Source organism: Triticum aestivum, chromosome 2D (genome assembly GCF_018294505.1).
Source record: "Triticum aestivum cultivar Chinese Spring chromosome 2D, IWGSC CS RefSeq v2.1, whole genome shotgun sequence".
Taxonomy (NCBI): domain Eukaryota; kingdom Viridiplantae; phylum Streptophyta; class Magnoliopsida; order Poales; family Poaceae; genus Triticum; species Triticum aestivum.
Window position 1 is genome coordinate 76,870,550 of NC_057799.1, and position 15,525 is coordinate 76,886,074.

A 15,525-nucleotide genomic window follows, 5' to 3' on the forward strand; every position below is an offset into this window, starting at 1 on the left:
TTGGAGTCGGTCGGCTCCACCGACCCGATGCTTGTCGATTCCGACACGGCATCGCTCGACGCCTACCCCTCCGACGTGGTGGTCTTCGACGACCCTCTCTTTCGAGCTGACAGCGGCAGCAGCGTTGTCACCAAAGTGTTGGTCATCAGCCACGTCGCCAACTCGGGTGAGAACGCCCACGACGCCCTGCAAGCGGCGATGCATGACTTATCCGTCCCCATCCCGGCCGACGCCGACGCCGAGACCTTGGAGGCACGCCGCCTCGCCCTCATCGCGGAAGGCCAGAAGATAGCCTCCATGAGACGCCTCACCGAGGCTCACCAGCGCGAAGTCGACCGCGCCGCCTTTGGCACGCCGCCTCGTGGCGGGCCGAGCCGAGCCGGTTTCGTCCAGAAGCACGGCGCGGCTATCGCCAGCATGCTGGGGGCAGACCGCCCCGTCTACGCCACCCCGCTCGAGAACCTGCGAGCCACTCAGGAGGCCGCTGAAGAGCTAAATGGGCTGGGAGCCGATGAGCTCCCCTACATGACAAGGTGGATCCAGCAGCTGATCGACGCGGCCGCAGAACGGCACGAAGCCGGCGCCCGCGCTGAGAGTCCTCCCCCGCGCCGGGAGCACGTCGCGACATCCCGGTCGCCGACTGCGAGCGGCGCCCGCGTGAGGAAAGACAAGGAGCCGGCTGCTAGCCGCAGCCGGACTCATATCACCATCGAGCGCGACGCGGAAGGCCGCCCTCGAGCGGTGGAGCGCCAAGGAAATGCGCCTCCTCCCCTGCCTCGAGGGGAGAGATACCCCACCCCGCCGCCTGTCACGCATCCGACTCTTGGTGGCCGACTAGGCCACCGCGAAGGAGTCGGCGAGAACGACGCCCGCCACCGGATCGACCGCCTGGCTCGGTCCCTGGTGCTAGAAGAAGAAGATGATGTCGGACCGCCATGCTTTGGCCCCCGTATCCGCGACGAGCCCCTCCCCAAAGAGTTCTCGCTCCCCAGAGACACGCCTAAGTACAACGGCTCTGTGAAGCCGGAAGATTGGCTCATCAACTACTCTACTGCTGTCAGCATAGCCAACGGCAATCGGCGCATAGCCGTGAAGTACGTCCCCCTCATGCTACAGGGCACGGCGCACACCTGGCTCAACAGCCTCAAGCCCTACAGCATCAACAGCTGGCTGGACTTCACGGAAGTCTTTGTCCGTAACTTCACCAGCACGCACAAGCGGCCTCCCAAGCCCCGCCAACTCTCCCTATGCGTCCAAGGGCCAAACGAGTCGACCCGCGACTACCTCACGCGGTGGGCCGAGCTCCGCAATTCCTGCGAGGGGGTGCACGAGGTTCAGGCCATCGAGTACTTCACCGCTGGGTGCCGAGAGGGCACCCTCCTCAAGCACCGACTACTCTGCGACGAGCCGGCTACCCTCGACGAACTGCTGATCATCGCGAACAAGTACGCCACGGCCGACTCCTCTATGAAGACCGAGCTTCGAGTGGACGCCTCTGGGAAGGTGATCGCTCCGGCTCCCAAGACGCCGGCTGGCGACTCCAATCGGCGCCCCTACCAGAACGATCACAAGCGCAAGGCCCCTATGCCGCCCTCCACCAGTCGGCAAGTGGCCACAGTTGAAGATGAGCAGCCCGAAGAGCGGCCCGCTCCCAAGAAGAAGGGTGGCAGGCCGGCTTGGCAGCCGGCTTTCTCCTACGAGCGGACTCTCGACGCCTCCTGCAAGTTCCACAGCGGCGCGAAGCCGTCCAACCACACGACCCGAAAGTGCCACTGGCTCACGCGAATCTCCAAGGGCGAGGGGCTGGTGCCGCCTCCGCCTCCTGGCCCGCCGCCTCCAGCCCCCCAGCAGCCGGCGGCTCGACCAGCAGTCGGAGCCATTCAAGATGAGTTCCCTGAAGAGCACGCCGCCTACGTCGTCTTCACAAGCCAAGTTGAAGACAAGCGTAGTCGGCGCTGTCAGCACCAAGAGGTCAACGCAGTCGCCTCTAGCACCGCCGAGTTCATGCACTGGTCCGAGAAGCCCATCAACTGGAGCCAGGCCGACCACCCAGAGGTGATGCCATCCCCTGGCTCCTATGCACTAGTCTTGGATGTCACCCTCGCGACGGAGAGGCGAGCTGCCCGATTCTCCCGCGTCCTGATTGATGGCGGAAGCAGTATCAATATACTGTACCGCGATACCATGGAGAAGCTGAACATCAAGGCAAAGCAGCTCATGCCAAGCCGGACCGTGTTCCATGGCATCGTGCCCGGCTTGTCTTGTTCCCCGATCGGCAAGAGCAAGATGGATGTTCTCTTTGGAGACAAGGATCATTTTCGCCGAGAAGCGATCTGGTTTGAGGTAGTGGATCTGGAGAGCCCCTACCATACTTTGCTTGGACGACCTGCTCTGGCCAAGTTCATGGCTGTGCCCCACTATGCCTACCTGAAGATGAAGATGCCGAGCTCGAAGGGGATCATCACTGTAGCCGGCGACTACAAGAAGTCCATCGAGTGCGCTATGGCCAGCAGTCGGCTGGCTGAGTCCCTCGTAGTGCCAGAAGAGAAGAAGATGCTGGAATGGGTTGTGGCCATGGCCGGCAAGCAGCTGTGACACCCAAAATTTTTGGCCTTGTTTTATTTATTTAGAATGTTTCCAGGAAATCAAACTTTTCCATTTGTCAAGATTTACCCTTTTGCTATTGTGAATTTTTACTTCAAGTGGAAAAAAAAACTTCAAAGAGTATTATTGGACTTGTGTGCCCTCTTTATAAAATCAATCCTTTATCAGTGGATTTATTTGCATAATTATTTTTCATGAGCTTTATCCTTTTAAAATGACCTTTCATAAATTTGGAGCCCCTTTTTGCACTACAACCATTTGATAAATGCTTTTAAAAATTTCACCAAAATTTGGGGATGTCATGTGAGGTCTCCCCATCACTTTTATGCAAAAACATCTTTTGGTCATTGGAGATTTTGAGCTCCACATCAATTTTTCAAATCTGGTCCAGTAGGTTTTTTGCACTCCAACCTATTTAAATATTCTTCTAAAAATTCTTCCAAGTGTTTGGAGATGTCAGTGGATGCATACAATTCATCTTCAAGCAAAAACCCAGTGTTGTTCTTTGAAAAATTTGAGTGAATCATCTTCATTTCCATGCTGGTCCAGTTTGGTGATTTGTACTGCAACCCCATTTTATTTTGCTCTAATACCTTTGATCTTTTTCCTACCTATAGTCCTCCCTACCAAACTCTTAAATCCAGGAGATTGGACCCATTGGCATATTTTTGGTGCATGCAATGATAGCCTTTAGTTTCTGCCCAAAACTGGTTTTCTCAAATTCTTGCACTATCAACTTTCTGTTTTTGCCAAACTAACCTTACCACCTTCTTGAGCGCCTAAAGAGACCAGGATCTGGAGAGTTTGGCCACCCCAAGAGTTGCCTAGCTGACCATGGCATTCTGTCGAACACCCTGTGTGCAGGAACATTTTTGGCATGTCTGCTAGCTTGCATTGTGGACTTGAACCCCTGACCTATCCACCTTGTCCACTGAGCGCCTTGCTACCCCTACCTCCATCCTGTGCAGTGCCAGCTCCACCCTCGAGCTCTAGACCGCACTGGCATTCCGTCGAGCACCTGCCGTGCGTGCTCTGGGCGCGCCCAGAGCGCACGTTTTGCACGCGCGCGCACTACGCTGACACGCCGCACTGCCGCTCTCGTCGCGTCCCATCTCTTACCCCTGCTCGCCTGCCGAACCACGCCATGCACTCGCCCTCTCTCCAGTACCCTCCAAGCTCTCCCTGGCACCCTGCAGCGCCGCCTTGGCAGCACGCCGGCGTCGGCAGCGGATTCCGCCGCGGACGGCGCCGCCCAAACCGCCAGCGCACGCCAGCTGCCCCAGAGCACAGGCCGTGCTTATCCTCCCGCTCGTCGGCACGCTTTCATCGCCGCCACGATGCCCTGCAACTACAGGAAAGTGGTCGCCGGCAATCTTATCCTCGGCCATCGCGGGAGCCAGCCTCGAGCGCCTATTTAAAGGGACCCCGAGCTCGACCGATCCCTCAAGCAACCCCAGGCCACCCCCATAGCCCTCCCACAGCCAGCAATCGACGGGAAAGCCCTTTCTTCCCCGCCTCCGGCAAGTTCGGTCGCCGTCGCAATCCCGTGCCATGCATCGCAGCTAGGCCCTCCGCCGCCAATCCAATGCCACCAAGAACTCCCCCGTAGTCGTGCGGAGCTGCCTAGCGCCTCAGCTTCGGCCAAGGATCACCGGAGCCCAAAGTCCACTTTGCTCCCGAACCTCCCTCCGCCGCGGAGCTCGCCGCCGGTGACCTCCTCCGTCCCCACCTGCCTAACGCCCACCGAGAGGACCGCCCCGGTCTGGCCAACCCATCCCTGCCCTCAGATGCCCTCGAGGAGCCGCCGTTCATCACCGGCGATCGCCGGAGCGCCGCGCCGGTGGGGCACAGAGAAAGGAGGGAGAGGGAGACCAGTCAAACTTGACCAGTGGGCCCTCTGGACCCACCGTCAGTGACCCGCTCCCCCGCCCTCTCTGGTTAAGTGGTAGCACAAAGACCGGAGTACGTCTCCTCTGTTTTGAAAACGTATTCGTCCCCGCAGCGCTTTCCTTTTTTCTGATTTTATTAAAACAGAAGTTTGACTAATGTTTGACTGGCTATAACTTTTAAAATAAAACTCCAAATGAGTTGATTCTTTTTCCTACCACTCTCAAATTTCATCTAGTTTATTTTAAGATTTATTTCAAAAATATTCGAGACAACTTTTGGTACTGTGTTTGCAATATTTGTTATTTGTATATTTTGCAAAATAGGATTTTGGAGAAAAGGGAAAGCTTCCAAATAGTGCATCCTTTGCATACTCTTGAAGGCAAGCATTTCTGAACTCTGGCATAATATTTTGTTGTGGTGTTTTGATACGAACACATCATCTTTTGACTTGGAGTATGTGATAGCTTTATGTATCGACATAGTCTTGTGCATGAGTGCACTTTGGAGTTGTTATGTGGTCAGCAATGGATACACTAATGTTTTGGATCATCCTCGTGAGCTTCTCATGCATACCGGTAGGAAGCCGGGAAAGTCGTGGTCTTGGGTAGACACGAGCTTGTCCCTAGTCCCTTGTCGAGACGAGTATGCCCGGTATGGCATGGTGAGGCTCGAGGAGTGGTGATTTATTTCACTGGTGGTAATATTGTTGGAGGATGCTTGGACCACCTGAGTCGGTCGTAAGTCGAGTTTTGGTCGGTAGCTTCCCTATTTGTTGGTACTACCACTTGTCCCTGTCGCAGACGGGGTACGGTTCAGTAAGTTGTCAACCCCGTCCTAGCACACACCATACAGAGAGGCCGTGATGAAGGTCCCGTGGCCACGGATTAAAGCCTATCATTCGGTCCGGGGGCATGGGTGTTTCCGGTTGGGACCGAGAGGGGGGGCACCCCCTTAGAGCGCGCGAATAGAAATTTGATCCCATGCTACGTCGAGGTTGTAGCCTCCCCACTTAGAGTTTTGCTTGGCAGGTGTCGTGGGTGATTCCAGACACCGGTGAGTTAAGCTGGTGTGTGCAGGTCAGGCGTGTTTTCAATTAAAAGATCGTAGACGGAATTAGTCCCGAGGGACTAAGTAAACCCGTTACTCATGGAAAAATGGTACTCCCTCTGCAGAGGATATATCCTGTTGATAGTCATGTTCTTGAGTAAGGACCACAGTCTGAGTTGAACCTAGTAACGGTATTCAGATGAAGAACGATTTAACTAGAACCTAGCAATGGTATTCGGATGGAGAACGATTTAGCTAGATCTCAGTGACGGTTTTCGGATGGAGATACGGCTTGACTAAATTAACGGTATTCGGATGGAGACACGGCTAACTGGATCATAGTAACGGCATTCGGATGGAGATATGGCTTGACTAAATTATCGGTTTTCGGATGGAGAAACGACTGTACTAAATATTGTTTATGATTATGGCACCTATGGATTATGATCTTTATTATTTTGGACTAACCATTTATATTACGTATATTATTGAGTATCCTTGGGATGGTTCTACCTCCTGGATATTCACTGTGATTTTTCTCTTATAAGCCCTTTCTGTGGTGTCGCTCAGACGCCCGACTGCGGCATGCTTGTTGTTCATTTATCTTTTATAAGCCCTTTATGTGGTGTCGCCCCGACGCCCGACTGCGGCATTATTATTCCTGCAGTTTTCCTCTCGGGGAGTCATTCAGACCCTCGTTTGGCACCATTATTATTATTGTTGCAATTTTCCCTCTCGAGGAGTCATTCAGACCCTCGTTTGGCACCAGTATTTCTATTCTTGCAGTTTCTTCTCGAGGAGTCATTCAGACCCTTGTTTGGCACCCAGTGTTTTACTTTGGATTTTTTTAACCATATGTGTGCATCATGGTTTTTCGTATATTTCTTGGCAAACGTGTGATCTCATAATAATCCGGAGTATGTTTGATATATAATACCCGTGTTCTTAATGTTTGCGAGTACATTCAAACGTACTCACTGGCTTGTCCCTGGCTATTGTCTTGGCCAGATTCCTTGCATGGAGATAAGCATCGCGGTGACAAACCTTGGAACCTACGTGTTGACGTTTGCAGCCTCGCGAAGATAGGAGTTATCCTGGTCAGCTGTTCTTGTGGGAAATGGAGTCCCATAGACGCAGATGTACCCAACCGCTTCCGCCCTCAACCACTAGAAACCAAATGTTGTACTCCTAGGCCACAATGGTCTTGTACTACATATTTTTGTACTTGCTTGGATTTTCTTGTATCAAGTTGGTGCCTCATCAGCTAACAGTAATCCTGGGGCTAGTGAGCACAACGGCCATTTTCTGGAGAATTAATATCCCGAAAATCCGGTCGTGACAGACTTGGTATCAGAGCCAGGCTGACCATTGGCTAATCCTATCTTAGCCAGGTCAATAAACCTAGGTTAACCCAAACCACCAGACCTTAGCCTAACCCCGGTCAAGCTTCCCGCGTAAGATAGCTCCACAGTGACCCGACGCCTTTTCGGCGGACGGTGCCCAACCTATCAACCTAGCCCGTCGATCACGCGCCAGTGACCGACACCCAACCAGTCTCTATCGCAAGCGTGCGGAGGAAGACTCCGTCCCCTTTCCCTATAAAAAGGGCACGCTAGCCTCAAACACAGCACAGCACAGCCTCTTTTCCCCAAAACCCAGCCACGATGCCTGGACCCATTGTTCACAATGAGACCACAGCGACCAACCTTGGAGGTTTTGTGACCGTGCTCGCAAACCTCACCCGCCGTGCCTATGCATTAGAAGAGCCTCCTGAGTATGTTGTGTACCAAGGACCCATGTACGGAGAGAGCCGTCAGTACTGGGCCACTGTGCACATCTACGGTAGGGGTCTGTCGCCAGAACTCCCCTACAGGTTCACTGGAAGGACCACTTCCTTTGAGCCACAAACCATCCAACTGGCAGCCCGCGAAGCTATAGTTCAATTCCGGCACTTGTCGCCCAGAGTTAACTGTCGCTCGTACTACTACTACCCCAGTCGTGACGGGTATGGTAGGCCGCCCCAGGTTGCCAACGGAGACCACGAGACAGATCCTGCATTGTTGCATCTGGTGCGCTATGTAAGCGCACTAGAGCAACTGTTCGATCAGGTCACACTTGATCTGATCGCAGCTCGTGGAGAGCTGGTTCGCCGAGCCCCGGCGAGAAGAGAAGCGGAGCCCGACACCGACAACCCAGTCGTGCTGTTCGGACACCCGATCGATCCCTTGAGGTCTACGCCAGCCCTCAACCAGAGCACTTTGGTGACCCCAGAAGCGCTTCGTCGCCTTTTGGGAACCCATTCCAACGGGATTGTGGCCAACAACCCCCGCGATGGTCATCACCATTTCCCCGACCCTGCAGCCCCTCAGCCTCAGCCAGCAAATCCCGACGGTGAGAACCATGGAGAAGCATCGGCGTCCTCAAGGCCCGCCCACCTAGACATTAACGTAGTGGACTAAGTCGCTCGAGTTGTATCGAGCCTTAGTTTTCCTACGCTTTGTAATGATGTGGTCTTGTATCGCTTTTATTGCATGCTGTCTGCTTGAGCGCCCTTATTGTTGGAGTAGTAGCTATGCATGTGTACGTTACCGTACAGATGCATTTTTAAATTTCGGGCGCAGCTACCAAGACCAACCCCCGTCGGCACCCACAGTAATGCGTCACTTTTATGTGATATGTATATCTGTGGCGTTGACCCGAGTACAGGATCGGCAGCCAGTTACCCTTCACCCCGGTAGACAACCCAGCCCCGGTGCTATATAAAGGCCACTCTGTGACCTTGCCGAGCACCCCTCACCTTTGTGCACCGCACTCACAGCCATTCCTTGCCATGTCGACCCCCCAGTATTTATCTGAGAACCCCAGACGCAACCCCGGGCAGTTTTGTCAAATTATTGTGGGACTTTACCTGCAGTACTATGAGTGCCACCCGTCCACCCCAGTACGAGTTGCTCAAATCGAGGATCACACCTTCCACCTCGAAATATTGGGCAGTGGTGCACATCCCTCCCGCGTACCCAAACCAAGAGCCAACGGAAGTCTCCTTCGTGGGGAAATCCATGCCGACTCCGCATATGGCTATAGAAGCTGCTGCGTACGAGGCGCTCACTCGTCTTCGATTCGCAGTACCCTATGCCAGTGAGCGAGGATACTATTATTTTCTGAGTCGTGCAGCACCCGAAGAAGTTGCATCTTTTCCCGGTGGGCGCATTGAGAGAGATCCAATACTGGCCAACCTTGCCCAGTACGTTATCGCCCAGGAGCGTTTAACTCAGCGGGTAATGGGTTATCTCCAGAGCCTCGCTGATTTAAATCCTCGGATCGCTATTGGCAGACCTCTGAGGCCTGACCAAGAAGGGCGCATTCATCGACTGGTCAACCCGCTTCCCCCGATAGAAGAGGAGTGTGCCCCAGTGCCAGAGGCGTTTTCTCAGGACCCTGTCTTTTTGCCATTTTCCTTGTAAACGCCTCCGATGTATTTATTGTCCCAGTACTTGTATTTATGTGTTGCAGCATATTCATAAAATTTTTGTGCGACGGATCCGATTTTCTTTAGTTCCTATTGTGTGAGCAGTTTTACTGCTGTTAGTTTTGTTTTAATTACTTTTCTCTCGCAACATGTTTTTGAGGATATTTCTTTCCCCGAGTTACTGCTGCGTATATACTTTCACGACATAGATTTTTATTCGCGCATCATCGTAACAGCTTTTAACAAATCTCGAGGACGAGATTTTTTTCTTAAGGGGGGTAGTGTTGTGGCACCCAAAATGTTTGGCCTTGTTTTATTTATTTAAAATGTTGCCAGGAAATCAAACTTTTCCATTTGTCAAGATTTACCCTTTTGCTATTGTGAATTTTTACTTCAAGTGGAAAAAAGAAACCTTCAAAGAGTATTATTGGACTTGTGTGCCCTCTTTATAAAATCAATCCTTTATCAGTGGATTTATTTGCATAATTATTTTTCCTGAGCTTTATCCTTTTAAAATTACCTTTCATAAATTTGGAGCCCCTTTTTGCACTACAACCATTTGATAAATGCTTTTAAAAATTTCACCAAAATTTGGGGATATCATGTGAGGTCTCCCCATCACTTTTATGCAAAAACATCTTTTGGTCATTGGAGATTTTGAGCTCCACATCAATTTTTCAAATCTGGTCCAGTAGGTTTTTTGCACTACAACCTATTTAAATATTCTTCTAAAAATTCTTCCAAGTGTTTGGAGATGTCAGTGGATGCATACAATTCATCTTCAAGCAAAAACCCAGTGTTGTTCTTTGAAAAATTTGAGTGAATCATCTTCATTTCCATGCTGGTCCAGTTTGGTGATTTGTACTGCAACCCCATTTTATTTTGCTCTAATACCTTTGAGCTTTTTCCTACCTATAGTCCTCCCTACCAAACTCTTAAATCCAGGAGATTGGACCCATTGGCATATTTTTGGTGCATGCAATGATAGCCTTTAGTTTCTGCCCAAAACTGGTTTTCTCAAATTCTTGCACTATCAACTTTCTATTTTTGCCAAACTAACCTTACCACCTTCTTGAGCTCCTAAAGAGACCAGGATCTGGAGAGTTTGGCCACCCCAAGAGTTGCCTAGCTGACCATGGCATTCTGTCGAACACCCTGTGTGCAGGAACATTTTTGGCATGTCTGCTAGCTTGCATTGTGGACTTGAACCCCTGACCTATCCACCTTGTCCACTGAGCGCCTTGCTACCCCTACCTCCATCCTGCGCAGTGCCAGCTCCACCCTCGAGCTCTAGACCGCACTGGCATTCCGTCGAGCACCTGCCGTGCGTGCTCTGGGCGCGCCCAGAGCGCACATTTTGCACGCACGCGCACTACGCCGACACGCCGCACTGCCGCTCTCGTCGCGTCCCATCTCTGACACCTGCTCGCCTGCCGAACCACGCCATGCACTCGCCCTCTCTCCAGTACCCTCCAAGCTCTCCCTGGCACCCTGCAGTGCCGCCTTGGCAGCACGCCGGCGTCGGCAGCGGATTCCGCCGCGGACGGCGCCGCCCAAACCGCCAGCGCACGCCAGCTGCCCCAGAGCACAGGCCATGCTTATCCTCCCGCTCGTCGGCACGCTTTCGTCGCCGCCACGATGCCCTGCAACTGCAGGAAAGTGGTCGCCGGCGATCTTATCCTCGGCCACCGCGGGAGCCAGCCTCGAGCGCCTATTTAAAGGGACCCCGAGCTCGACCGATCCCTCAAGCAACCCCAAGCCACCCCCATAGCCCTCCCACAACCAGCAATCGACGGGAAAGCCCTTTCTTCCCCTCCTCCGGCAAGTTCGGTCGCCGTCGCAATCCCGTGCCATGCATCGCAGCTAGGCCCTCCCCCGCCAATCCAATGCCACCAAGAATTCCCCCGTAGTCGTGCGGAGCTGCCTAGCGCCTCAGCTTCGGCCAAGGATCACCGGAGCCCAAAGTCCACTTTGCTCCCGAACCTCCCTCCGCCGCGGAGCTCGCCGCTGGTGACCTCCTCCGTCCCCACCTCCCTAACGCCCACCGAGAGGACCGCCCCGGTCTGGCCAACCCATCCCTGCCCTCAGATGCCCTCAAGGAGCCGTCGTTCGTCGCCGGCGATCGCCGGAGCCCCGCGCCGGTCGGGCACAGAGAAAGGAGGGAGAGGGAGACATGTCAAACCTGACCAGTGGGCCCTCTGGACCCACTGTTAGTGACCCGCTCCCCCGCCCTCTCTGGTTAAGTGGTAGCACAAAGACCGGAGTACGTCTCCTCTGTTTTGAGAACGTATTCGTCCCCGCAGCGCTTTCCTTTTTTCTGATTTTATTAAAACAGAAGTTTGACTAATGTTTGACTGGCTATAACTTTTAAAATAAAACTCCAAATGAGTTGATTCTTTTTCCTACCACTCTCAAATTTTATCTAGTTTTTTCTAAGATTTATTTCAAAAATATTCGAGACAACTTTTGCTACTGTGTTTGAAATATTTGTTATTTGTATATTTTGCAAAATAGGATTTTGGAGAAAAGGGAAAGCTTCCAAATAGTGCATCCTTTGCATACTCTTGAAGGCAAGCATTTCTGAACTCTGGCATAATATTTTTTTGTGGTGTTTTAATACGATCACATCATCTTTTGACTTGGAGTATGTGATAGCTTTATGTATCGACATAGTCTCGTGCATGAGTGCACTTTGGAGTTGTTATGTGTTCAGCAATGGATACACTAATGTTTTGGATCATCCTCGTGAGCTTCTCATGCATACCGGTAGGAAGCCGGGAAAGTCGTGGTCTTGGGTAGACACGAGCTTGTCCCTAGTCCCTCGTCGAGACGAGTATGCCCGGTATGGCATGGTGAGGCTCGAGGAGTGGTGATTTATTTCACTAGTGGTAATATTGTTGGAGGATGCTTGGACCACCTGAGTCGATCGTAAGTCGAGTTTTGGTCGGTAGCTTCCCTATTTGTTGGTACTACCAGTTGTCCCTCTCGTAGACGGGGTACGGTTCAGTAAGTTGTCAACCCCGTCCTAGCACACACCGTACAGAGAGGCCATGATGAAGGTCCTGTGGCCACGGATTAAAGCCTGTCATTCGGTCCGGGGGCATGGGTGTTTCCGGTTGGGACCGAGAGGGGGGGGCACCCCCTTAGAGCGCGCGAATAGAAATTTGATCCCATGCTACGTCGAGGTTGTAGCCTCCCCACTTAGAGTTTTGCTTGGCAGGTGTCGTGGGTGATTCCAGACACCGGTGAGTTAAGCTGGTGTGTGCAGGTCAGGCGTGTTTTCAATTAAAAGACCGTAGACGGAATTAGTCCCGAGGGACTAAGTAAACCCGTTACTCGTGGAAAAATGGTACTCCCTCTGCAGAGGATATATCCTATTGGATAGTCATGTTCTTGAGTAAGGACCACAGTCTGAGTTGAACCTAGTAACGGTATTCAGATGAAGAACGATTTAACTAGAACCTAGCAACGGTATTCGGATGGAGAACGATTTAGCTAGACCTCAGTGACGGTTTTCGGATGGAGATACGGCTTGACTAAATTAACGGTATTCGGATGGAGACACGGCTAACTGGATCGTAGTAACGGTATTCGGATGGAGATACGGCTTGACTAAATTATCGGTTTTCGGATGGAGAAACGACTGTACTAAATATTGTTTATGATTATGGCACCTATGGATTATGATCTTTATTATTTTGGACTAACCATTTATATTACGTATATTATTGAGTATCCCTGGGATGGTTCTACCTCCTGGATATTCACTGTGATTTTTCTCTTATAAGCCCTTTCTGTGGTGTCGCTCAGACGCCCGACTGCGGCATGCTTGTTGTTCATTTATCTTTTATAAGCCCTTTATGTGGTGTTGCCCCGACGCCCGACTGCGGCATTATTATTCCTGCAGTTTTCCTCTAGAGGAGTCATTCAGACCCTCGTTTGGCACCAGTATTATTATTGTTGCAATTTTCCCTCTCGAGGAGTCATTCAGACCCTCGTTTGGCACCAGTATTTCTATTCTTGCAGTTTCCTCTCGAGGAGTCATTCAGACCCTTGTTTGGCACCCAGTATTTTACTTTGGATCTTTTTTTAACCATATGTGTGCATCATGGTTTTTCGTATATTTCTTGGCAAACGTGTGATCTCATAATAATCCGGAGTATGTTTGATATATTATACCCGCGTTCTTAATGTTTGCGAGTACATTCAAACGTACTCACTGGCTTGTCCCTGGCTATTGTCTTGGCCAGATTCCTTGCTTGGAGATAAGCATCGCGGTGACAAACCTCGGAACCTACGTGTTGACGTTTGCAGCCTCGCGAAGATAGGAGTTATCCTGGTCAGCTGTTCTTGTGGGAAATGGAGTCCCATAGACGCAGATGTACCCAACCGCTTCCGCCCTCAACCACTAGAAACCAAATGTTGTACTCCTAGGCCACAATGGTCTTGTACTACATATTTTTGTACTTGCTTGGATTTTCTTGTATCATGTTGGTGCCTCATCAGCTAACAGTAATCCTGGGGCTGGTGAGCACAACGGCCATTTTTTGGAGAATTAATATCCCGAGAATCCGGTCGTGACAGACTTGGTATCAGAGCCAGGCTGACCATTGGCTAATCCTATCTTAGCCAGGTCAATAAACCTAGGTTAACCCAAACCACCAGACCTTAGCCTAACCCCGGTCAAGCTTCCCGCGTAAGATAGCTCCACAGTGACCCGACGCCATTTCGGCGGACGGTGCCCAACCTATCAACCTAGCCCGTCGATCACGCGCCAGTGACCGACACCCAACCAGTCTCTATCGCAAGCGTGCGGAGGAAGACACCATCCCCTTTCCCTATAAAAGGGCACGCTAGCCTCAAACACAGCACAGCACAGCCTCTTTTCGCCAAAACCAAGCCACGATGCCTGGTCCCATCGTTCACAATGAGACCACAGCGACCAACCTTGGAGGTTTTGTGACCGTGCTCGCAAACGTCACCCACCGTGCCTATGCATTAGAAGAGCCTCCTGAGTATGTTGTGTACCAAGGACCCATGTACGGAGAGAGCCGTCAGTACTGGGCCACTGTGCACATCTACGGTAGGGGTCTGTCGCCAGAACGCCCCTACAGGTTCACTGGAAGGACCACTTCCTTTGAGCCACAAACCATCCAACTGGCAGCCCGCGAAGCTATAGTTCAAATCCGGCACTTGTCGCCCAGAGTTAACTGTCGCTCGTTCTACTACTACCCCAGTCGTGACGGGTATGGTAGGCCGCCCCAGGTTGCCAACGGAGACCACGAGACAGATCCTGCGTTGTTGCATCTGGTGCGCTATGTAAGCGCACTAGAGCAACTGTTCGATCAGGTCACCCTTGATCTGATCGCAGCTCGTGGAGAGCTGGTTCGCCGAGCCCCGGCGAGAAGAGAAGCGGAGCCCAACACCGACAACCCAGTCGTGCTGTTCGGACACCCGATCGATCCCTTGAGGTCTGCGGCAGCCCTCAACCATAGCACTTTGGTGACCCCAGAAGGGCTTCGTCGCCTTTTGGGAACCCATTCCAACGGGATTGTGGCCAACAACCCCCGCGATGGTCATCACCATTTCCCCGACCCTGCAGCCCCTCAGCCTCAGCCAGCAAATCCCGACGGTGAGAACCATGGAGAAGCATCGGCGTCCTCAAGGCCCGCCCACCTAGACATTAACGTAGTGGACTAAGTCGCTCGAGTTGTATCGAGCCTTAGTTTTCCTACGCTTTGTAATGATGTGGTCTTGTATCGCTTTTATTGCATGCTGTCTGCTTGAGCGCCCTTATTGTTGGAGTAGTAGCTATGCATGTGTACGTTACCGTACAGATGCATTTTTAAATTTCGGGCGCAGCTACCAAGACCAACCCCCGTCGGCACCCACAGTAATGCGTCACTTTTATGTGATATGTATATCTGTGGCGTTGACCCGAGTACAGGATCGGCAGCCAGTTACCCTTCACCCCGGTAGATAACCCAGCCCCGGTGCTATATAAAGGCCACTCCGTGACCTTGCCGAGCACCCCTCACCTTTGTGCACCACACTCACAGCCATTCCTTGCCATGTCGACCCCCAGTATTTATCTGAGAACCCCAGACGCAACCCCGGGCAGTTTTGTCAAATTATTGTGGGACTTTACCTGCAGTACTATGAGGGCCACCCGTCCACCCCAGTACGAGTTGCTCAAATCGAGGATCACACCTTCCACCTCGAAATATTGGGCAGTGGTGCACATCCCTCCCGCGTACCCAAACCAAGAGCCAACGGAAGTCTCCTTCGTGGGGAAATCCATGCCGACTCCGCATATGGCTATAGAAGCTGCTGCGTACGAGGCGCTCACTCGTCTTCGATTCGCAGTACCCTATGCCAGTGAGCGAGGATACTATTATTTTCCGAGTCGTGCAGCACCCGGAGAAGTTGCATCTTTTCCCGGTGGGCGCATTGTGAGAGATCCAGTACTGGCCAACCTTGCCCAGTACATTATCGCCCAGGAGCGTTTAACTCAG